Raw genomic sequence first — 25,032 nt, 5'->3', positions numbered from 1 at the left:
TCCTCATTCTTTTCAGCCCCACTCGGCTAACTTTGTTTCATTTTTTTTACATTCTCCTTTCCTCTGTTACGCTGCCGTCACTTCGCACCCTTCTGCTCTGTTTTTGCGCATGCACATGCGCAGTAAGATGGACTGCTCCATTAGTGGAAAATGAGGGGGGCCAGGAAACACACGATACAAGAAGCCTTCTGCTGGCCTTTTTGATTTGGATCAAAAACATAATTAATGTGCGTAAATAAATAAAAACTATATTGGCCATTAGTGTATGAGGAATTTTATGGGGCCCTCTAGTAATGTGAAGCTCTAGGCAACTGCCAAGGTTTGCCTAATGGTAAGTCCGCCTCTGGCAACATGGCAGTAGCCCGTACATCTGCGTCGTCTTCAACTGCAGTGACAGCTGCCCCTCAATTAGTTAATAAGAAAAACGCCAAAAGTCACATAAGTAGTTGGAAGTATTGGATTTGAGGTTGATGAGCAGGGATTAATAATCGATCCTCAAATACCACAAGGGTATCGTCTGATGGACAAGTCAAGTACTCAAGTACTAATAATGTGAACAGGACTGGTGTTCATGAAGCCAGCATTTGACTGCCCCTGAGAAGCTGTAAAAGTTTGCATTGTTTTTTTTGTTTTTTTATTAGGACCCCATTCCACTCTTTAATGGCTTTATATGAGAAGGCTGACTGAGAAAAGGCAGACTTGCTTTTAGATGCAGACCGTGAACGCATGTTTGTTAATTGAGAGTGTGTGTATTTCAGTCGTTCAGTCGAGTCGGGTTGCTTGCAGTATGAGTGTCACAGTGCAGCGCACTTGTGACAAAAATGTCACACAGCTCACTGGGTCTACTGGTTCGGTGAAATCGCACATAGCAAGATCAGCTTTTGCGCACACTTTTCTAATGCACTCAAATTTGGAATGAGAGTTGGCTGTGGTTATTTTTATTGCTGCAAGAAAAACGTGTAGTGCTCGGTTAAGTCTCTTCAGTCTAACACACTTATGTCACGCATGCGACGCAAAGGTGTGCCCCAACCTACGAGTCACAAATACAGTAGACAAGCTGCACGGTGCCGAAAGATCAGAGGGGCGTCCTGTTTAGCAAAAACATAATCGAGGCTACGTTTCATCAAACGCCGCATGAAGAACATCGGGGATTCTGCCAACAGTCAGCCTGCCTCGGTGTGTGTGGGAGAATGAGGAAATCACACAAGCTAGTTACCTCGTCGCGTCCTTATCGTTGGGGCTCAAAACTGGAGATGTTACGGTCGAGCCTTCCTGCTCGAATCAGATTCGAGCAAATGAAGCGGAGGCGTGTCGAAGCCGTGTTCCGACAACTGCTTCAGAGATGCCAAAAATCACGTGACCACTGCAAACGAGGCCTCGAACGTCACAGACGTGTCAGCAACTTCACGCTGTTTCGCGGGAAGGATGAACTCGGTGTTTGACAAACCTGCCTGCAGTAATTAAAGTCCTAATTACATGATACAAAATAGGAAAGGTTTCCACCCAGCACCAGACGTCTTTTGGACGTTTAATTTTGGGCTAAATCGGGTCCGTCCGTCTTAGACTTGATTTAGACCAAAAATTGACGTTAAAAATTAGGTCATGTTACACTCACAGAAATTATCCATGGCAAAGGTAAATTTTATGTATTTAAATCAATGTGATTTTATTTAAAAACTCATAGTTTTTTAATTAATGCATTAAAATAACATACAATCTGCATAATCAATTCTAAAATTTATTAAATGTATTTAGTAAATATTTACTAATAACATTTAAATAATCAAAGTGGTTAATGTCATGTTTTATATGCAAATTATTTTTTTACAATTGAAAATTCTACTTTATTTTACTGTTATTTTAAGTTTAACAGTGGCATGCATATGTGTGTGCGTGCGTGTCTGTGAGTGTGCGCGTGTTCAAGTTATTGCACTGAGTTCTGCACTTTGCTCTAGTTGAGATGAGTTATTCTGACTGATTTATTGAACTTGTTTTATGCCTAATGTCATGTTTTGTATGCAAATGTATTTTTTTTACAATTGAAAATTCAACTTTATTTTACTGTTATTTAAAGGCTAGTGGCTATCCCAAGTCTGAATGGACAAGTGTGAATTTTAATAAATCAGTTAATTCAACAAGGTGGTCTGATTGTTCATTTGTACTGAATGGAAAATAATTACATCAAAGTCATGTATTTTGAATAATTTGGTGTATTACATAAGATAAATAAAATGTAATTCAAACAAGTATATGCTATTCATCTTGTATAGTTAACCTGATTATTATGCAATTCAAACAATATACTTTATGTATTTTAAATAAATACTCTCATTACTTAATTGGAGTAATTATACTTTATCAATACTAAATACATAAATCTGAGGATTATGCATTTCAAATAAATAGGCTTTATTACACTAATAAATATGTATGACGTAAGTTCTATAGGTGTGTGTTAAAATTATGTAAAAAAAAAAAACTAAATGGGAATTTGTCATGTAATAAAATTACATAAATCTTAAATGTTAGGCTTAAATATTCTGTGAGTGTATAGCCCATCCAATGTGGTCCAAATTTAGTCCAAAAATGGACGTTGAAAACTGGGTCGTGTTATAACCCGAATCGAATGTGGTCAAAATGTAGCCCCAAAATTAAGTTGCTTGTCCAATGAGGTCCAAATTTACTAAAATTGTTGAAGATTTATCTGATTTAAAGAAGAGGGGAAGTGGGAAATGGAATGGTGAGTGTAATGGGTGCAGGATTGCTGGTAGGCTGGAGAGCTCATACAATTTTCCAAATAGCCTCTTTGAAGCCGATCATGATTTGTTGCGTTGTCTCCCACTGGCACAGGCGTTCTTGCATAATTAATTATCATAACATATCAGTCTATGGTATGGTATAAACTGTAATATTTTTAGTGGACCGTTGTCTCCCTCTGGTTCTACTTTGTATGTCATAATGTATTTTTATTTATTTAATATTTACACACACACACACACACACACACACACACACCCCCACACACACACACACACACACACACACACACACACACACACACACACCCCCACACACACACACACACACACACACACACACACACACACACGTGGCCAGCTGCTGCCATGCAAGGCCCAGGTAAACTGGGAGCAAATCGGCGTTCAGTGTCTTGCTCAAGGACACTTCAACACGGTCACCAGAGGTGAGGATTGAACCCACAACCTCACGGATGGGAAACGACCTACCACTGAGCCATGCCACTTCAAAAAAGAAAGAAATTACTTTTTAGTAGGGTTAGACTTCAGAAGATCCAACCTTGATTTGCATTTTATTTTTAGTTTTTATTATTTGTATTTTTTTGTATTATTATTATTATTATTATTATTATTATTATTATTATTGTGCACGCTAATTCACATATTTTAAACCAGGTCCCAAAAGGATCAGTAAGTCGTCAGGAGACCAGAGTAAGGACCAGAGGAAAGATAGATATGAAGCAGAGTAAGATCCACAAACACCAACATCCACTGAGTCAGTGATCAGAGAGAGGAACAAACTCTTATTAGGTTTTGGTATATGCTGGTGTGGTGGATCTGGCGTGCATGAAAACCTCCACCAAAGGGGGGAGCTGTCGACTACGGCCCGACTACGGCCCGCACAGCTCCTCAGAACCCCAGAATTGCCCAGGTCACGACAGCCCCAAAGCACAACAACCCCGGGCCCCGCAGGAGCCACTGGCAGGAGAGCCAACCCAGGAGCCCGGAGCAACCCCCATCGACACAGCCGATGCCCCAAGGCCAGCGCAGCAGAACAGGGCACAGCACACTCGCATGGCGGACCACAGGCCCACAACCCCCACCCACACCAGCCCGCTCATCCACACCTGCTTACCTGTCACAACGCAACATTTATTGGCTGGTTTTATGACAATAATGTCATCCCTTTCTAAATCATATAAAGCAGATTGTTCTTCCATAGTTAGAGTCTTAGGGTTTATAAACATCTTCATTTTTTTAGAATAGCATTAACATCATGTTTCACTAATCTGCAGTAGGTTTCAATAAAGTTGATACAAAAGTATTTTTTATCTAAAAAAGTCATCTTTTTTGCAATTCTCATAGTGGAATTAAAGATTGAAGAATGTTGATCGACACCAGATGCATTTTGTTTGGAAAAACTACTCGCAACATTTTTTTTTTTTAAAAGGTAATAAGGCAAATAGTTTAGGATTTTCTGGATTTTGGGTTGGCCTCGGCCCGGAATCCCACTAGAGCCACCCCTGCACTAAACAGCAACTAAATCTCATCTCCACATTCAAAAGCAAACTACTGGAAGCTGACCAGTTCTCCAACAGTTGTGTGAGGGTTATTAATGTTCATAAATCATACCTTGACACTAAGCAGGAAATGGAAGAAACAGTGATTGCTTCTAAAATTGAGTTATCTCTATTAACCCGTGTTTGTTTTGAAGAGAAATTGTGTTATTTTAGGTGTAAATAATGTTTTGTATCTTTGCATATGTCATGTCTGGGAAAATCTGGTTTTGGTTGAGGGTCCCGATTGGTCCTGAGTGGGTTCCAGCCCTTCCGCGGGTTGACCAATCCGGGCCCTCAGCCACTTGTGCTTGGCCCCAGGTGTGGCTAGTTACCCAATTAGTGTGGGTGTATTTAGTTCCCGGGTGGTGATCAGTCGGCATGGGATCATTGCCGCTTGTCACGGTCAACCCCCGGAGTTCTGTCTGTCATTTTGATTTTGTATCTTTTCAGTTTGTTGTTTAGTTAGTACCCTGGTTAGTGTTTTCTGTAAAATAAAGCACACCAGTTTCGCCCGCACTCCTGCTGTGGTTCTCCTGCCTCCCTGCATTTTGGGTCCTCCACTTCACACGCCGACAGACACCATGCCGCTCCGTGACCACACCGTGACAGCATATCTAGAAAAGCATTACAGTATATGAATTATGGTGACAACCGTGCTTGCTCCAACACTTGTCACTGTGAAAGTCAAAAACGGTTTGATTGCATCAAAAGCTTGTGCAACAAAATATTAAGTTAAGAGTACCATCATTTTCATCCAGGCTTGTTTCCTGAATTTGCTTTTAAAAATAATTCTGCTGACCACAATTCAAGGTCTGATTTTATTGGTTACCCCCCCCCCCCTTTAATTATTACTTTTGTCAGAATCAAGTTATTTCTGTGACCAATGTGGGGTTTTCTTTTATTGATAGAGGGTTACCAACAATTTTGTGCATGTGTGTATACACTGAAAAAAGTCTGTTGGATTTACATGAAAAATATTTATATATGAATAATTGTTGCATGTATTAAAATCGTGTTTCGCCAACATGAATATTGAATGAAATGAAATCCTTGTTGTTGCTGGGGCTTGTTGCTGGCCGTTGCGGAACGGTTAGTTCTCCGCCCCCCCCGTTCTTTCCCTCCCCCGTCCGCTTCGGCGGTGGGGGGTTCGGACGGGGCGGTGCGGGCAGCCCGTCCCGGGCGCTCACCTGCCGCCCGCCGGGTGGCAGGTGAGCGCCCGCCGCACTTCCCTCGCGGCGATGCGCCGTGACCGGCTCCGGTTTGGCCTGGAAAAGCTCGGGACGAAGGTGGCGCGGGGGGGGGGCGGCTTGGGTCCGCTCCGGGCCTCCGGTCCCGGTTCGGTCCGGGTCGACCAAACCCCTCCCCCGCGCTCTACAGCGCTCCCCCGCTTTGACGTCGCCACTTACCCCGGGGCCGTGGGACGTACTCGCTGCGCCTTCCGGCGCGCGCCGCAGGCGGAGTAAGGCGTGCGTGCGCGCGGGGTCTGGAGGGTGGGGGCTGGAGGTTGCGCGGGGGGGCGCCTGGCGCTTCCCCTTCCCTTTGCCTTTTTTTCCCCCGCATCCCGCCCCTCCCAGCGGACCGCCGGACGGGGCCCCCCGCCCCCGGCGCTGGCCGCGCGCGGACTGCCCCCAGTGCGCGCCGCCCAGTGCGGGGAATCAGGCTCACGTACAAAGGGCGTCAGGGGTCAGCGGTGATGTCGGCAGCCCACCCGCCCCGTCTTGAAACACGGACCAAGGAGTCTAACGCGCGCGCGAGTCAAAGGGTCGTAGAGAAAGTCTCGGCCGCCGCGTCGGCGAGGTGGAGTCTGAGCGCGCGCGATAGGACCCGAAAGATGGTGAACTATGCCTGGGCAGGGCGAAGCCAGAGGAAACTCTGGTGGAGGCCCGCAGCGGTCCTGACGTGCAAATCGGTCGTCCGACCTGGGTATAGGGGCGAAAGACTAATCGAACCATCTAGTAGCTGGTTCCTTCCGAAGTTTCCCTCAGGACAGCCGGCGCTCGTCAGCTTTTGCAGTTTTATCCGGTAAAGCCAATGACTAGAGGCCTTGGGGCCGAAACGATCTCAACCTATTCTCAAACTTTAAATGGGTAAGAAGCCCGGCTCGCTGGCTTGGAGCCGGGCGTGGAATGCGAGCCGCCCAGTGGGCCACTTTTGGTAAGCAGAACTGGCGCTGCGGGATGAACCGAACGCCGGGTTAAGGCGCCCGACGCCGGGTTAAGGCGCCCGATGCCGACGCTCATCAGACCCCAGAAAAGGTGTTGGTCGATATAGACAGCAGGACGGTGGCCATGGAAGTCGGAACCCGCCAAGGAGTGTGTAACAACTCACCTGCCGAATCAACTAGCCCTGAAAATGGATGGCGCTGGAGCGTCGGGCCCACACCCGGCCGTCGCCGGCAATGAGTAGACGAGGGCTACGCCGCGACGAGTAGGAAGGCCGCCGCGGTGCGCACGGAAGCCTCGGGCGCGGGCCCGGGTGGAGCCGCCGCGGGTGCAGATCTTGGTGGTAGTAGCAAATATTCAAACGAGAGCTTTGAAGGCCGAAGTGGAGAAGGGTTCCATGTGAACAGCAGTTGAACATGGGTCAGTCGGTCCTAAGGGATGGGCGAGCGCCGTTACGAAGTGCGGGGCGATGGCCTACGTCTCCCCCGGTCGATCGAAAGGGAATCGGGTTAATGATACACCAAGTACTGTCCTACATGTCGCCCTGATCACATTTGCTGTAGTTGTCCAGTCATCTGGAAGCACCTCCTGACCATCCAGAGCCTGTCTTAACGCCTTCCTGAAAGTCATACAACACTCTTCATTTTTCAGCTTCCAGCATTCCGTCCTCTGCTCTGCCTTTGCCGTCTTTGTCTTTCTCACCACCAGAGTCATCCTACACACTACCATCCTATGCTGTCGGGCTACACTCTCACCTACCACTACTCTGCAGTCGCTGATCTCCTTCAGATTACACCGTCTAAACAAGATGTAGTCTACCTGTGTACTCCTACCTCCACTCTTGTAGGTCACCCTATGTTCCTGCCTCTTCTGGAAGAAAGTATTCACGACAGCCATTTGCAAAGTCAACCACCATCTGTCCTTCTACATTCCTCTCCTGGATACCAAACATCACCTCCTCATCACCTCTGTTTCCTGTACCAACGTGTCCATTGAAGTTTGCACCAATGACAACTCTCTCACTTCTAAGGATGCTCTGTATTATTTCATTAGGGGCCAACCAAAAGTTCTCCTTCTCCTCCAGCTCACATCCTACCTGTGGTGCATACCCACTAACAACATTGATCATCACACCTTTGATTCCTAGCTTCAGGCTCATCACTCTATCTCACACTCTTTTTACCTCCAGGACGTTCTTAACAAACTCCTCCTTCAAGATAACTCCTACTCCATTTCTCTTCTTATCTACACCATAAGAATAACTTGAACCCTGCTCCTAAACTTCTAGCATTACTTCCTTTCCACCTGGTCTCCTGAACACACAATATGTCCACCTTCCTCCTCTGCATCATGTCAACCAGCTCTCTACCTTTTCCTGTCATAGTTCCAACATTCAAAGTCCCTACTCTCAGTCCTAGACTCTTGGTGTTCCTCTTCTCTTTCTTCCTACAAACACACCTTCCTCCTTTCCTTTTTCGACCAAGAGTAGTCTAGTTTCCATCGGCACCCTGTAGGTCAACAGCACCGATGGCGGTAGTTGTTAACCCGGGCCTCAACCGATCCGGTATGGAAGTCATATATTTGATTTGCATGTTTGATTTGGCCAAAGTTTTACGTCGGATGCCCTTCCTGACACAACCCTCTGTATTTATCTGGGCTTGAGACCGGCACAAGAAGACACTGGCTTGTGCCCCCTTGCGGCCACATTAAAAATGTGTTTCTAAAATGTTAATCTCTCTTTTGAATGTGCGCTATCAGCACCTGTGGCTGGGGACAGCCATGGAGACACGGCAGCTCAAAAATCTGTCTGTGATCTGGTGCTCATGTTTCCACATAAAAAAGGGATGGAGTGGGAAGAAGTTTGGGAACAGCAGCGCTGCCACGAGGTTGGCTGCGCAAGACACCATAGAGAGACAACGTTGCCCACTCTGCATTGGTCAACAACTCAGCCACAGCCCCAGATCTGCAGCTCTCTCTTCATCCACAGCTTCTGGTGTTGAGAGCAGGTCCCATCCCTTGGTGTTATGGTCAGGTGCAAGTACATCACAATAGGCAGCCGCTGTAAAAAGTGTGTCACCACCCACCGGGCATCCGCCATCTTGATTTGTGAGAGAGGGCTGTATCCTCCTCCAGGGCACAGATTGAGGGTACCCCTGCCTTCAGCGACCACTCCCCCGCATCACACTAAACAAGCGGCCGGTGCAGGGTGTGGTGGCGAGGCGCTTCAATTTCCATCATTCCAGGGCATCATTGAGCGTGCTTTTGAAATGATGAAGACGAGGTTCCGGGCCATCTTACATGCCCTCGAGATGCACCATGCCTTCACACCACAGGTAAATTAAAGACATGTGAATGACAGTGATGAACTTCTACTGTAGTACACAATTTTACATTTCCCTCAGGATACAATCTTGTCCTTGTCAGTACAATGAATATGTCCATGTATGCTTTTTCTCAGGTCATCGCCACCTATGCCAACATGCACAACATATGCCTTAGGGCGGGAGACCTCATTGCCCCAGAGGACATGCCGGAGGAGAATGAGGGGGAAGTGAGGACTGACACCGTTGCTGGATTACAGTGGAGGGACCAGCTGTCTGCTGACGTGTCTGCCCTGGAGGAGGTGCCAGCGGACCACGATTATCTATAGGTAGTTCAACACCCACAAAAGTATGATGGTATTTGAGCTATTCCTCTCATCAAATATTCCATATTTGTAAAATCTTGAACTGTTCAAACAGGGCATCCACACATAAACAAAATGCCAAAATTCACGAAAATTGTACATGTGTTAAAGTCAATGTAATAAATTATTATACAAATTAATCCCATCTTTCACAGTGACATGGCAGCCATCAATTGCATCCAACCAGCTCTGCAAATCCCCATGTTGATGATGTAGTGGACCCTGGAACCAGTATGATGGCCCACTTCCAACCATCAGAGGAAGACCAGGAATTCAATTGCAAAAGCTATGCCACCAGTCCTGGAACAAGTGGTTCATGCACACTTCAAATTAGTCCCTGCTCAGGCGAACATTATTTGATTTACTATTTGTTGTTTGAACGGCACTGGCACACTCAGATTTGTCCTGCAAAAAGTTATGGACTGTACTTTTTTTTTTGTTACGCATAAAGTAGAGTATTACGAGGGAGCAGCTGTCAAAATTTGATTGATGACATTCCTAATTAGATTAGGGGCCCCTTCCTAATTAGATTAAGGGGGGATTTCCTCTTTAGATTAAGATGGTATTTCCTAATTAGATTAAGGGGGAATTTCCAAATTAGATTAAGAAGGTATTTTCTTATTAGATTAAGGAGGTATTTCCTTATTAGATTAAGGAGGTATTTCTTTATTAGATTAAGGGGGAATTTCCTTATTAGATTAAGGAGGGGGTTTCCTAATCAAGATTTATGACCCTACATGAATACCTTATTGTCATGATGATTGATGACGTGAACGTGGTGTTCATACCTGTTTTTTGCAGATATCATGGCTGACTTGAATTCAAAAGTAAACAATGTTGGTCGACTTCCAGTTCCGGTGCATGCCCCCTTGATCGAGTGAATAATAATGAGATTGAATCACGTGATCTGTAGGAGTGGCTTGGTATAGAGGTAAAAAAAAAAATGCTGGGGAAAAAGTTATAGTCAGTTCCATCTTGGTGAGGGCACTCGCGAGCACAGCATAAATATTGTATTTTTGGAAGCCGTAGAACAAGAAGTATAAGGTAAGACTAAACTACGATAAAATGGTTCATTTTATGGAATTACAAAAAACCCAATATCAGGTCATACATTACACATAAAAATGTTATAAGCGTTAGTTGTTTTTTTTGTTTGTTTTTTACAGTTGCTTACAGACCAAAATGAACATTTCCACAAAATTACAGATGTTTACACTCAAGGAGCAAGTACCTGCCAAGAGATGCACAGCAATAGGCACAGACTGAGCTTTCACACTTTTTGCAAAACATTAAACACAAAACTCTACACACATCTTCATACCTTAGACACAGATAAGGTGGTTACTTTCTTGTCATTACAAAGCCATGGCTTGCCAACGACTACACCAATACTCACATTGGATAAGCACATCCGTGGAAGCATACGTGCTTAATTGGAAATACTTTATGCAGTTGTTTTTATTTGTCTACAGTATTTTGTCTACACCTAACAGTAGTAAGAATTATTTGTTCTTACTTTTATTGTTGAGTGATATGCTACTGTAGCTAAGCATGGTAAGAATAAAAATGTTCTGTCTGCAGCATCAAAACAGTGTTGTGCAGTGAGTTTGTAGAATTTGTATACATTGTATACCTCAAAATTAATTAGGAAGAATGTTTTTTAATTTAACCATTATTTAACCTGAAATGTCCCATTGGGATTACAGTAAAAACCCGTCTTTGGTACGTTTCAGTTAACATAATTTTAAACAAAATTTAAAATTACATTAAAAATATACAAAACAGGTACAAGTTAAGGAGTTCATCTGAAATGCTCTCAATTTTGAATGTAATTTGAAATGTAATTTGAACGCAAACTGTAAGAATTAACACTTTTTGTGTGATGAAGTTGCAAACGTAAGAGGACAGCATCATGGCCTTGCAGATAAAGGTGTGCCAGTGAGCCAACCTGCCGGTAGCCAAAGGAGGATATCCCACTCTATCACACAGTTCACAATGATGGGGCAAGTCGCTTTTTAACCTTACAAGCAATTTATTTCTGATTTAAAAAAAACAGTTTGTGGGTTTGTCAATATATTTTTGTCGTCTAAACCCCTTACATAAAAATGCAGGGCAAAAAGTCTCCTTCTATTTCCTAGATATTATACACATATATTTTTTTTTTTACAAATATGTTTTGTATTGGTCATAGTTGTTGCAATAGTGTCCGATCATCTGAAGTTAGTGAGATGACAACAGCATTTTTATAAATCTGTGTATGTTTTTAATATGAGTGTGTACATTATGACAAGTTGTATAAACACATTAATTAAATGTAGCCCTCATTTGCCAATACCATAAACACCTTTCAAATTACACAGTTCACAAAACACAATGATTCGTTGTCATAAATCTAAACACGTTTTGTCTTGCTAAAACACAAGTTGCAAAATAACTCACATTTTCAAATGAAAGCTGCAAAATGCTTGCCACAGTCAGCAATATTTGAACACAATCTACACAACTACCGTCATTCATTGCACACAACTCAAAATTGAAGACACTTGTTAATTATGTGACCGCACCTATAAACTCAAGTTCAGAGTGCACAGTTTGCTGGAGATTCCAAACAAACACAATGGATGGATGCAAAGAGCCAGAGGAAGAGGAATTTGAGTTAGAGGAGGGAGAGGAGCAAACCTACAAGGAAGAGGAGAAGATCCAGATCCGGGAGAGCAATACAACCTCGCACCATCATTACGGACAAGATGTGAGCAACAGTCATTGACCATGTCAGTGTACATGTCATGACAAAAGCTTCCACAGAACAAAACACATCAGAGAGTGGATTGCCACTAAGGGTGTGAATTGCCTAGTACCTGGCGATTAAATTTGTATCAAGATTCATAGGTCACGATTTGATTCGATACCGATTAATCCCGATATGAATCTATAAATTGATAAAAAAAAATTTTACTCAAATTCCAGACATGGCAGCCATTTAATCAGTAAAACTTGTACATGTATACTGTAAGGTTTGTATGAAAATGTATTTATTTATCTGAAAATTCAGGCTTATAACTGAGCCACTGCATTTAACAAACAGGTGGCAGTCTGTTTCATGTTTGAACAGCACTGAAATAAAATATTAAGGCTTAATGTTCCAATAATATAACATTCTTCCATGCTTAATGTGTGAATCCTAACCCTAAGTAAGACGTTTTGTTGAATAATCTCATAAAAAATAGATGTTTAAAAATCGATTTGGCCGCATATCGAATCGATGAGAGAATTGCGCGCTGTAATATCGCGATATATTGGCGAATCGATTTTTTCTAACACCCCTAATCGCCACCAACAGTAACCAGTTTCTAAACATCTGTCTGCCACCCTACTCGCCTTTCCTAAACCTTATAGAGGAGTTATTCTCTTTCCTGTAGATGGAAGGTTTATGACAGACAATCAGACATCAGATAGAGCCTCCTGGGGCAATGGAATTGGCCTTTCTTCTCTGCCCCTTCTTCCTTCCTATACCTAAATTCACTTCAATTGTAACCCCATGGACAACCTTCTCATACCAACCTCCAGAATTTGACGTGGTCTTCCATATGCAAACCCTCTCCTCCTTTGTTACAAGCTCTTCGTATTTCTTATTCTCAATATGAAATAATATCTATATACAGCTCACACTCACTCTGCAGAAGATAAAAATAGTAATATGTAATGTTCAGGGTATTCGTAATCAGGAAAAAACTAAACAAATTAAACCATCTTATTAGTTTTTCTCAATTGTCAAAACATATTATTGATACCTGCACCCACTTTCTCAAAACCTTTAACACAAATCCCAAAATTCTAAAAAAATTCACAAAACCCCTGACTTTACACTTCAAAACCTATCATCCGGTGTTAAACAGTGTGTTCAGATCATACACACAGCAAGTAAAATATATTCACCACAAGAGCATTTGTTAGACACGACATAAAATAATTTAAGACACAGCATCCAGGGCATGTCGTCAACAGAAAGGTTAATTTTACATGCATAGAACAAACATGATCAAGTCAAAATCTAAATTGGCACTTTGAACAAAAAACATGCATTACTGTAAGCAAAACATAATCTGTGATATCAGCACACAAAAACATTCAAAAGTCAAAATGATACACATATCAGCACGTCCATAACAAAAAACTGCAGTACGGAAATGAAAGGCCCATTACAGTAGGCCAACTGCACAAGTCACTGATCCTCATTCTGCATCATGTCTTCGTGCTGGGTCTGGCCAGAGCACTTCATCCACGTTAAAGGTGTTAGAGTAGACAATATTAAGTATTGTACTCTTTGCGTGTTCAATTAACTGAATGGTGAGATTCTGTTGAAGAAGTTCCTTTGCAAAGGTTTTAATTACCAGAAGCTTCTGGTCCACATAGACAAACCATCCAAGCGATGCTCTGTTCAAATGTGTCCTTCCTCTTGGCTCACATCGTTATTTATTCACAAAGAGGGTTCATAAAAAGGTCAGCCCACAACACACCTGGTTACAACTAAATGAATACAAGAAAATCCCTCTCTCCTCCCTTCTGCAAGTTCAGCAAGTTCCCATAGCTATAAATCAGATTAGAGAAAAACAATCACACATCGGCCCGTCTCCTTCGGAAGAGACAGATACCAGACCCATACACTCCCTTATTTTCTCAGGAGTGTGAGACACATAAAAATGCTATTCATTTAGCCATACTGAGTTAACTAAATCTAAAACGGCTAAAATATAATTTAAAACTAAAAAACAATGTTAATAACTCATCATTCCCTCATTTGAGCTCTTGAGAGCTCAACACATTAAAACATTTTTTTTTCAATGGTTGTGTGATAAAAATAATTATCCTTAAAACATCCCTTTAGCAGAAGAGGAGGTAGTTTAGCAATCATATGACATTAAAAAACAATTTGATACATTTAAAAGATTTTTAGTGGAATAAGCATAGCATATGTGAGGCTTAACATAAAATGTTGTTCATTAAAAAGTGTCGCAATGTATCGGCAGACGAATATGTGTTCTTTGAAGCCATCTTGTGATGAAGTTCTTTGAAGGTCTTTTTTTTTAATGAAAAGAGTGTCGCCATAGTTCGTCTCTTCTTTAAGAATTTGGGGTAGACTACCCAAATTCTTCGATTTGTCACCTGGGATTATTCTGCCCAAAATGTGACTGATCAAAGGAATGATTGCCCAAGAAAAGGCACTTGCTCTTGATCCGTTGACTGATGTCCTCAAATGTGTCGAATGATGTCGAAACGGCCGCTCCAGAACGATCACTGGGTCAGCTGACGTGGCTCCAGGCCGGAGGTGATAAGATTGATGATCATCAGTTGATGAGATAGCCGAGCCTGGCACGTCTCCGGAAGCCTTGTAGACCAGATGTGGAATTTTCTCTGTGCAGAGAACTGCACAAGATTTCCTCACCAACCCCCTGGGGCCGTTCTCCTGAGTGCAGAAACTTTTCATTTTTAGTTTCTCATAAACTCACATAAATTTTATTTGGAGGAAAAAACCCTGATAGTTTTTGTTAGTTGGGATTAATAAATGTTATTTGATTAAGATCCATAGGTCCTGTGCTGTTGGAACAGGAAAATATCTATTTTTGTGACATTAAAATAGAGCCCAGCCCTTGATTGAGTTGAATGACATTCGCTCATTCATTAATATAAGACAGAGCTTATAAATATTTATTTTTCAAATAGGTTTTGTTCAATAATAGGTAATTTTTTACCATGACTAAATTTGTTCTAAATTTTCATAACTGTGCCTTTCATATCTTATTCTCTTCCCAGAATCCCATGACCGGCCGAATCCTGGCATGCTGGGAAAAACTCACATATATTCATATTATCTATACTCTTTTGCAAACACTGGGCTCCAAACATTACATTTTTCAAATATGATTCTGAGATAAAAGATATAATATAATATAATTACCTTCATTCGGCGAATATGCATTATTGTCCTTGCTTGCTTCAGACTTACTTTGCGATCGATTTCCTCTGGTAGATTTCTTCATATTCAAACTGTGGATTATCACTTTCAAACTCATCCTGTCAATTGGAGTGTAGGCCGATACCCCACAACCTTTTTAATTTCGTTTTTAAGTTTGATTTTAATTTTCTAACTCGTCTACATTGGTTAAATTCTTAAACATAAACTCCCTCATTTGACAAAGATCCACTGATTTTTTCAAACACGTCAAGATAAAGGGAGGACAAAATAGAGACCTCATGACTCAAAAGACGTCATAAATAACTCAACCCTCTAAATCAGGCTATGAGATAAACAAAAGAGCTACAAAACACTATAAAACTGAGCATAAGCAGATACAACTTAAGACACTAATATATGATGACTTTGGGGCCATAAAAATAGAGGTAACCATATTACTCTAATTCACACAAAATATTTCTGGGATTTATAAATCACAGTGCTATAAAAAAAAAAATCTAATTTAGCCATCAAACTCTTAGTTAGTCTTTTACTCGTTACTACTCATTCTATTCTGTTATTTATTTTATACTATAGCTGCAGCTGGACGAAGTCCAAAAAAGTTCCTCACGGGGAAAATAAAAATATATCATATCATAACATATTAATAAAATTCCCATTGTACCAATTCAGAAACTGATTCTCCCAAAAATATAGGCAAAAATTTAGTAGGCTATAGATTGAAATAAATTTTCTCAATCCCTCATTTCAAATTTACATATGTCGTTTTCAATTTTCTGAAATATCTTGCTATAGATCACAGTTCCCCACTCAACACATTAAAAATGCCTTGCATATCACTATGTAGCATTTTACTGAATGGATCACATCTCATTCCGACCACCAACTTTCTCAGTCCAGACCCCCAGCAAAAGGCAGGACGGCAGCTGTTGTCAATGTTCAGTCCTGGCCAGCATGGCGGCTGCTGTGGCAGCAATGTTCAGAGCAGGCATTTAGATTTCCTCTGGATGCAAAACAGCCATAGGGGAGAAGTCACTAGAATGAGGCGTATACACAGTCACTGGGCATTGAGGAATTTGAACATCATGTTTTTCTTAGGCACAGGACGAGAAGACTGTTGCTCTGCGGCTTTAGACCTTTGATCTCTGCCACATCCATTCAGACGCTGTCTGCAATGTGGATCCGATGACACACAGTCTTTCTGAGAGCTCACCTGATCAAAAAATGCACATTCGTTGATACAATGCTTTAAAAATGCCAGACTGAGGATATGGGATCATAGCAAGACAGTTCACTCCCTGCTTTCTCAAAAATGTTTCGTAAAAAACACAGCCTCTTTATTCATTTCTCTTTTTTTTTTTTCAATACCCCTTCAAATAGCTACTAGCCATACAACGTATCAGCAGCTGGGGCGCATCCCGTTCGCAGTTTGTAATCAGTGAAGGCCATCAAACCCTCATCTGCCTTGGAACTCAAACATCAGTTTCTGAAATGACACACTCAGAGAAAAAACAAATATTAAAAATCATTATCAACATGTCAATTTCAAAAACATTCATAACTCCTTATTCAACTATCTTACTTCCAGCCACAGCTATAAAGATGTAGGCATAATTATATCAACTCTCAAACAAAATGCCATTATTTTATCATTACTCTTTATTCATTTGTCCCGAAAAGGGAAAGTTAACAAATTAACCATCGTCATCAATCATTAAAGTGTAAAGATTTATTAGCTCAGTCAAATACTATTACTTATTTTATATTGTTTATCATTCCTCTCTTACCATTTTGACAAAAAAAGAGTCCCATTACGAGGACACATTATGCTCACAGCGCACAGCCCAGCCCCCACCTTTTTTATTCTAACCTAGAAACGGGGGGGGGGGGGGTCTTAACATTATAAATCGCAAAACCTATTTTATCCCATTCCAATTAATAAAACAAACGCCACTATCACAACAGTCTCATCTCACACAAAAACAACACCAAACTCAGTTAAAAATATCGATGAAAAACAAACAAAATCCCCATATGCACATTTCTCACATACAAACCCCCACCTTTTTTTTTTTTTAGAAGCTAGGTCACACACTCAAATGCATACGCACACACTCTTCAGTCATTATAAAAAAATAAACGTTGTTATTCCTTCAATTCGTTGTCTACAAATCTTATAGCATTTAAACTGCAGTTTTATACGGTGATTTCAGTAAACGGGTTAACTTTAAACAAACCACCCGTAAACAGCTCCAAAAATACTGGAGTCATTTTAACATCAAATTCAGCCTTTTTTCATTACCAACAAAGAAAATACAAAAGTCTGACATACCATTTTGTCCAGCGAAAGCTTTTTATACAATCGATCCACAGTTCGTTTTTTCATTGTTCATCGACGCTTTTATTTTTCGCTGAACCGGAAGCGCATTCAGGACAAACCATTCTGTATCCGGGTCGAAATCGCCTCCATTTTGTTTATAGTTTTTGATGTATACATTCGGTTTTAATACAGTGACGTCTCACTTTTAGTATTAATAGTTCAATATGTTAACACATATGGCCACACACAGACAGACATAAGAATCACGTGACCTCTCGTTTATACACAGCGGTTACCCAATCCCGCTGAGCTAAACTGTTCTCCCTTTATTGCAAAATTTTTGCAAGGCGCTTATTTTTTAAGAAATTTGTCACGCGCTCACGAATTCAACCGTGGAACAAAAGGAATTCAAACGGGAATCCTGACCTCAAAACTACATATTGTAGAAGCGCCTACAAAATAAAATAAATCACGTAATCTCTCGATTGCAAATACAGTGATACAAAATCCAATCATCGCTGTAATCAACCTGGACCCCTTTCTGTTCAATTTCAAACAGGCGCTTTTTCAAAAAAAAAAACATATTACGTGTAAATAGGACTTTTTCAATAAGAGCCATGAACAAATATGATACTCGTCCCCAAATCGGCCAAAACTGCTTAAAAAGCAGAGCGCATACCATAATCTTCAATATATATTATGGTCTAAGGATTCTTCATAGCGTTGACGAAAAACAAAACAAATCAAAAAATTAACCGCTATTTCTTCCTGTACAAAAAAAGCTTCATCACTTCGAGTCTGCATCACGTCACCTTCAAATGCACCACTCCACGACGTGTTTAGTTCAAGATCGTCGGAATTATCAACTCTCTAACGACATCAAACTTTAACTTGTTCACACAGATCTCTTTTAAAATTTAGATAATTTGGAAGACGAAAAAACCAGCTGCAGCGGACCAGACAGACAAAACCTCTTCTACGTGGATAACAGTCTCCACTTACCGTACTTTATTTATTTAGGCCTAGAAGTTCCGCCCGTCCTTGAACGCCGCAGCTTGTTCCACGTCAAAATAACACCATCCGTTTGGTTCAACGGAGGAGACCATTCGTTATAATTCAGCGTCGGCGGTCACCATTTGTTAGAGTAGACAATATTAAGTATTGTACTCTTTGCGTGTTCAATTAACTGAATGGTGAGATTCTGTTGAAGAAGTTCCTTTGCAAAGGTTTTAATTACCAGAAGCTTCTGGTCGCACATTTCAAGTCACCCAAGCAGTGCTCCGTTCAAATGTGTCCTTCCTCTTGGCTCACATCGTTATTTATTCACAAAGAGGGTTCATAAAAAGGTCAGCCCACAACACACCTGGTTACAACTAAATGAATACAAGAAAATCCCTCTCTCCTCCCTTCTGCAAGTTCAGCAAGTTCCCATAGCTATAAATCAGATTAGAGAAAAACAATCACACATCGGCCCGTCTCCTTCGGAAGAGACAGATACCAGACCCATACACTCCCTTATTTTCTCAGGAGTGTGAGACACATAAAAATGCTATTCATTTAGCCATACTGAGTTAACTAAATCTAAAACGGCTAAAATATAATTTAAAACTAAAAAACAATGTTAATAACTCATCAAAGGCAACATTACCCCTTGCCAGGCAATGAGGGAAAAAATGCTCTGGTGTGCCAAACCCAGCCTTGAAATGACTCCACAGGTACTGTAGATCATCACAGGCCTGTTCCATTGCCTCCAATAAATTTGCCCTGGTTTAAGACTCTTGGTCGTGGAACTGCCATCATTGGAAACGTGTGTTCAATTTTAGGTTGTTGTTTTTAGGTTGTTGTGTTGGAGCTGTGTTCATATTCTGCTGCCAGTGTTTACAATTTTGCAACACACGTGTATCACTATGTGAAAAGTCTTTAGGAAAAGTGTGAAATGTGTTTAAGGTTTATCAAAAAAGAGTGGCTAAGTTTTGAGAATTGAGTGTAAGGTTTGGCTGAAAAAGCGTTTCATTTGAGAAATTAGTCTCGGGAACTGAGAATTTGCTTCAGAGAATGGGGTTTACTATTTTAGCAACTGAGAAAACTAAGTTAAAGGCTGACATATGTTTCATACAAGAAACTCACATAACAAATCAGAATAACACTATCTCAATAGTAAAGAATACAATCAAATATTCTCATCAACTTATAATAGTAAGAAAAGAGGTGTCTCAATATTAGCAAAATTATTTTTACTCAGCTGCAATTAATCTGTCATTGATCCAGAAGGTAGATTTATTATTATTAATGTAACTCTCAATCATATCACCTTTACCCTAGCTAATGTTTACGGACCTAACAAGGACAATGATACCCCCCCCCCCCATAATTTTTTATCCTTACTATGTGACGCAACAAACATTATATTGGCCGGCGACTTCAACACTGATCTCAACTCTGCAATAGATCATTATAATGCTTTGGATACTGTAAGGAATTGACACTCTAGTGATATAATAAAACAACATATGGAAGATTATTGGAGAGAAAAAAATCCATCACTGAAAAATAATATTCATATTTTCCCCGTCCATCACTCTTTCTCCAGAATTGACTTTCTTTTTCTTATAAGAAATTCACTTACACAACATATCAATGAAAAATGAAAATGCAATTCACTCTATTGTAATTAGCGATCATGCACCAATCTAATCAATCAATACTCAACCTCCCATTAAACATCCAACAAGATGGCGCTTCAATTCATCTCTAGCTTATATGACCCAGATTTTACCCTCATGATTCAAAAAGAGTGGACATCCTTCTAGGAGACAAATGACTCAGAAATCAATCAATCAATCAATCAATCAATCAAACAATCAATTTGATGGGAAATTGGAAAAGCAGTAGTCAAAGGTAAAATCATATTATATACATCATATAAGAAAAAACAGCAGCACAAATTGGAAATTAATCTAGGACAACACATTAAATACTTAAAAAAAAACTCTAAATAATAACCCATAGTAAACAAACTCTAAATTAATTAAATTACAACTTGAAACTATCGTACAAAAGAAAACAGAATGTTTAATCCCACAATTTAAGTACAAACAATCCCAATATAGTATTTAATCAAACAAATTGTTGGGAAACTTATTACAACATAACAAAGAAAAAGCACTTTTTCCATCAATACTGGACCCCGCAGGCGACAATACACAAAACCCACTGGAAATTGTTAGATTATTAACATTGTTTTTTAGTTTTGATTTATATTTTAACCGTTTTAGATATTAGTTATAAAGATATAAATATAAGATAATAGTTAATTCATATGTTAAGCCAATCTATAGTCCTTTGTTCTCTTCCTGGGAAAGAGAAGGGTAACAGGTTTCTTTTCTATATTATCTAGGGGGAGTATAGTTGGTGCCAGTCTCTGTCCGGTCGAAGAGAGTCCAAGGACAGGCTGATTTGCTACTCTTCAAGTCTAATCTGATTTGTACCTATGGGAACTTGCTCATGGGAGGGGAGAGGGATTTTCTTGTATTCACTGACTTTCAATAAATATCTGTGTGCAGGAGGAGGAGATACACTTTTTGAATGGAACACTGCTTGGGTGACTTCAATTGTGTGATCAGAAGCTTCTGATTAATTATACCTTTGCAAAGGGACTTCTTCACCAGAATCTCACCATTCAATTTATTGAACACGCAAAGAGTACAATAATAATATTGTCTACTTTATCAAAATGAATAATGTATTTTATCATTTCTAAGGACCTCTATTCATCACAATATGAACCTCACCAATTAGAGATAGATCACTTTTTAAACAATTTGACTTTGCCTACACTAAATCAGGACCAAGCAAACACTTTAGTCGGTTACGGTTTGTCTGGGTTGGACCCCGGAATGCAGAGATTGCAACAAGTGGTAGAAAAAGAGTAACAGAGTTTATTTTGCTGAGGCCAGGCAAAAACAAAAACAACTAAAAGACTTAGGAAGCAGGTAATCAGGCAGGGAGAGGGTGGGCTAGCTGTAGAAACTTCACGAGGAAAACTATTGCAAAAAACAAAGATCTAGCGAAAATAGGTTACAAAAACTTTGTGGTTATGTCAGGCATCATGCAAAAACTATTACCGCTAGAAGCAAGACTGTGCGACACTAACACATAGGATGGAATTCTCTGGCGCCATCCGGGGTGCAGACCAGGCTTCTTATTGAGAATGGCTGATGGACCAATGGAGCCCAGGTGTTTCCTATCAGCTGCCAGCCACACCCACCTGCCTGACCTGCCAGGAGAAAACAGACTTGCCATGCACAATAGGCAATCATGACATAGACATATCTATGACTATTGAAGTGAATTAATTTAATTATAACTGTTTGATTTATAATATTACTATTTAGAAGTGGACATAACTGCTTTAATTTACTCAGTATGTCTCTGTGTGAGAATTCAAGGTGATGTGGGGGGTTGAAGTGAATGTGTTAAATAGATTCCTTTGTCTTTATAAACCGGTTGAGCAGGAGGGGGTTTAGTGACACCTCTTCTGCTCTGAAAACAACGTAAATCTTTATCTTGTGAGAAGAGGGGGAAGTTTGGTGACGTGTATTGATGTATCATGTGACTGTCTGAGAAGGAGAGGATTGGCCGAAGAAGACAGAGGAGGGGTTTGAAGAGTCACGAAAGGATACTAGTGCTTGGAACAAGAGGAGCTCACACATGAGAGAGAAAATGGCGGCGTTTGGTCGACTCATGTGTCCATAAGCTTATGTAAAAATAAATCCTGATTTCACCGATCTCATTGTCAGAGTTTGATAAGCAACATTATGAACACGGGGAAACAAAGAACGATTTTCCCAACACTATCCAAGAACTGAAACAAGCTCTTAATACATTGCCTAATAAGTTACAGATCATTGGGGCCTGATAGATTTCCAGCCGAATTCTACAAGCATTTTTGGGATATTTTATCACCGCTATTTACTATAGTTACTACAGAAATCTGAATGACATTCACATATGAATACAGCAGTTATAACACTTGTATTAAAACCAAATAAAGACCCAACGCACCCTTCTTTTTACCGTCCAATCTCATTAATCAATTGTGACTTAAAAATCCTTACAAAAATGCTTGCGACTAGAATAGAAACAGTTACACCCCATTTTGATTCACCCCGATCAAACTGGTTTAGGTCAAAAATAGATTTGTTTCGGATAATACTCGCAAACTTTTCAATCTGATTAACCTAGCACCAAGTCAATCAAACCAAACAATAAGTGTGTCATTAGATGTAGAAAAAGCATTTGACAAAGTAAACTTGCCCTTTCTGTTCCATACACTCCAAAAATGGTCGTTTATTCACTGGATTACTATCCTTTACACATCACCAAAGGCCTCAATAATTACAAATGGGATCACCTCACCAAACACTTTAAAAGGGGACCCAGCAAGGATGTGCACTCTCTGCTATCTTTATTGAATCGCTTGCAGCAGCAATTCAACAAAGTTGGCAAGTCAGAGGAATTCAAGTAGCCGATATTACAACACGAGGTTAGTTTATATGAAGATGATTTCCTCTTATACTTGCAGAACCCTTCTGTATCACTGCAAGAAACATTTAACATTATTAATAATTTCTCTAGGATATCTCACTACTCAATAAATTGAAATAAATCAACTACTGTATTTTACCATTATCTGGAAATTACACATTTCAAAATAACCCCTTTTCACTCCAGACTGGCAACATAAAATATTTGGGAATCAACATATCCCCCCAGATTGTCAGTTATTCAATCTTAATTTAACTCTATTAATTCAACAAATAGGAGACAACCTCAAACGATAGACACATTTACCATTTAGCCTCACTGGAAGAATTGCTTCAGTTAAAATGAAAATCCTGCCACAGATTATTTACCTATTTTCAATTATTCCTGCTACCTCAACTGAAAAAATGGTTTTAAACATTAGATTCAATAATTTCTCAATTTTATTGAAATAACAAAAAAATAAAGATTTCACTTTCAACATTTCACAATGAAAAAATCACGGGGCTTAGAAGCACCAAATTTCCTTTATTGCTTTCTTGCGATTCAACTACAATACATACTTAAATGGATACATCCGGGAAGTCATAACACTTCTTGGTTAGATTTAGAACAAAGTTTATATAAAACAACCTCAGTTGCCGACCTGCCTTTTTTTTTTTTAACCACAATCAATCCATAAACTTGACTACTGTAAATACTCAACAATTTACACAACTGACAGCCTGGTGGAAAACAAACAAAATTACTATGTCATTACATACACTCAGCAGATAAACCCACAATTTAGCTTAATCCAAATTTCAAACTAGGTAACAACACAGTCGATTTTCAAACCCACTTTTCCCCAACAATAATTTTATTACATTAAATACATTAACGCAAGAATAAGGGAGCGATCAGACTTTACAATACTATCAACTACAATATATAATAAAATCCTGAATAAATGTATCCAACATTGCACTACAGCCATCTGAACTAATCGAAGAAATTATGAAATGTAAGATTAAAAAAACAAAAATCATGCAGTTATTGTTTTTATTTTAGATGATTTAATTATTCTTTACCTAATGTAGATGAGGGGGGTGGGGTTGTTGGAGTTTTTTCCCTCTCAATAAATGTTGGAGAGGCTGGATCGGCCACAACTCTCGGTGCAATGTGATTATGCACTGCCTATTTGCTCTGTTATAAAATTTCAAAGCTTTATCACAATGAGAATGTTGCGTCTCAACACTAGCGTAAGTTGATTTGGGCGAGGGTGTATTTATTCAATCAGTATTGGATAGTTAGATCATCTGTGATGACGTGCACCCAATTCTTGTTTATAAGTACATATACTGCCTGTCAAAGGTGAGGTAAAACAAACATCAACAAAAAACTAAAAATCTTAAAAATGGGTGCCGGTGACAGTAATAAATGCATCACTAATAAATACAAGCAACCTGTAACTTATTAGGCAAATTATTAAGAGCTTGTTTGAGTTCTTGGATAGTCATAGGGTATGTCTAAAGTGTTTGCTTGGTTCCTAATTTAGTGAAGGCAAAGTCAAATTGTTTAAAAAGGTCTCTAATTGGTGATGTTCATATTCTGATGAATAGAGGTCCTTAGAAATGATAAAATACAATATTTATTTCCAGTGGGTTTTGTGTATCGTTGCCTGCGGGGTCCAGTATTGATGGAAAAAGTGCTTTTCTTTGTTATGTTGTAATAAGTTTCCCAACAATTTACTCAGTTTAATACTATATTGGGATTGTTCGTACTTAAATTTTGAGATTAAACATTCTGTTTTCTTTTGTACAACAGTTTCAAGTTGTAATTTAACAAGTCTTAATTCATTTAGAGTTAGTTTACTATGGGTTATTAGAGCATTGTTTTTTTTTGTTTTTTTTATTTTATGCGTTAATTTCCAATTTCTACAGCTATCAGGGGTTTTGTGAAAATTGTTAAATTTTTGGGATTTGTGTTTAAGGTTTTGAGAAAGTCGGTGCAGGTATCAATAATTGTTTTTGACAATAGAGAAAAACTGTA

General features: G+C 39.9%; 1 protein-coding gene and 1 pseudogene across 1 annotated transcript in view; one reads left to right on the top strand and one right to left on the bottom strand.

The window, feature by feature from the left end:
- Positions 1-1,351, bottom strand: part of LOC147160339 (glucose-6-phosphate exchanger SLC37A4-like) — a 44,785-nt gene extending 43,434 nt beyond the window's left edge. The window contains exon 1 of the mRNA XM_086097978.1: positions 1,217-1,351. The gene's annotated coding sequence lies outside the window, so the exon portion shown is untranslated. The remainder of the gene's footprint in view (positions 1-1,216) is intronic.
- A 4,693-nt stretch (positions 1,352-6,044) lies between these two features.
- On the top strand, positions 6,045-7,071 carry LOC147160338 (28S ribosomal RNA; annotated as a pseudogene).
- The last annotated feature ends 17,961 nt before the right edge of the window (positions 7,072-25,032 follow it).

Source organism: Leptonotus elevatus, chromosome 16, assembly GCF_054856555.1.
Source record: "Leptonotus elevatus isolate MCC_2025b chromosome 16, RoL_Lele_1.0, whole genome shotgun sequence".
In the NCBI taxonomy this organism is placed as follows: Eukaryota; Metazoa; Chordata; class Actinopteri; order Syngnathiformes; family Syngnathidae; genus Leptonotus; species Leptonotus elevatus.
This window is presented reverse-complemented; position numbering and strand designations above follow the sequence as displayed.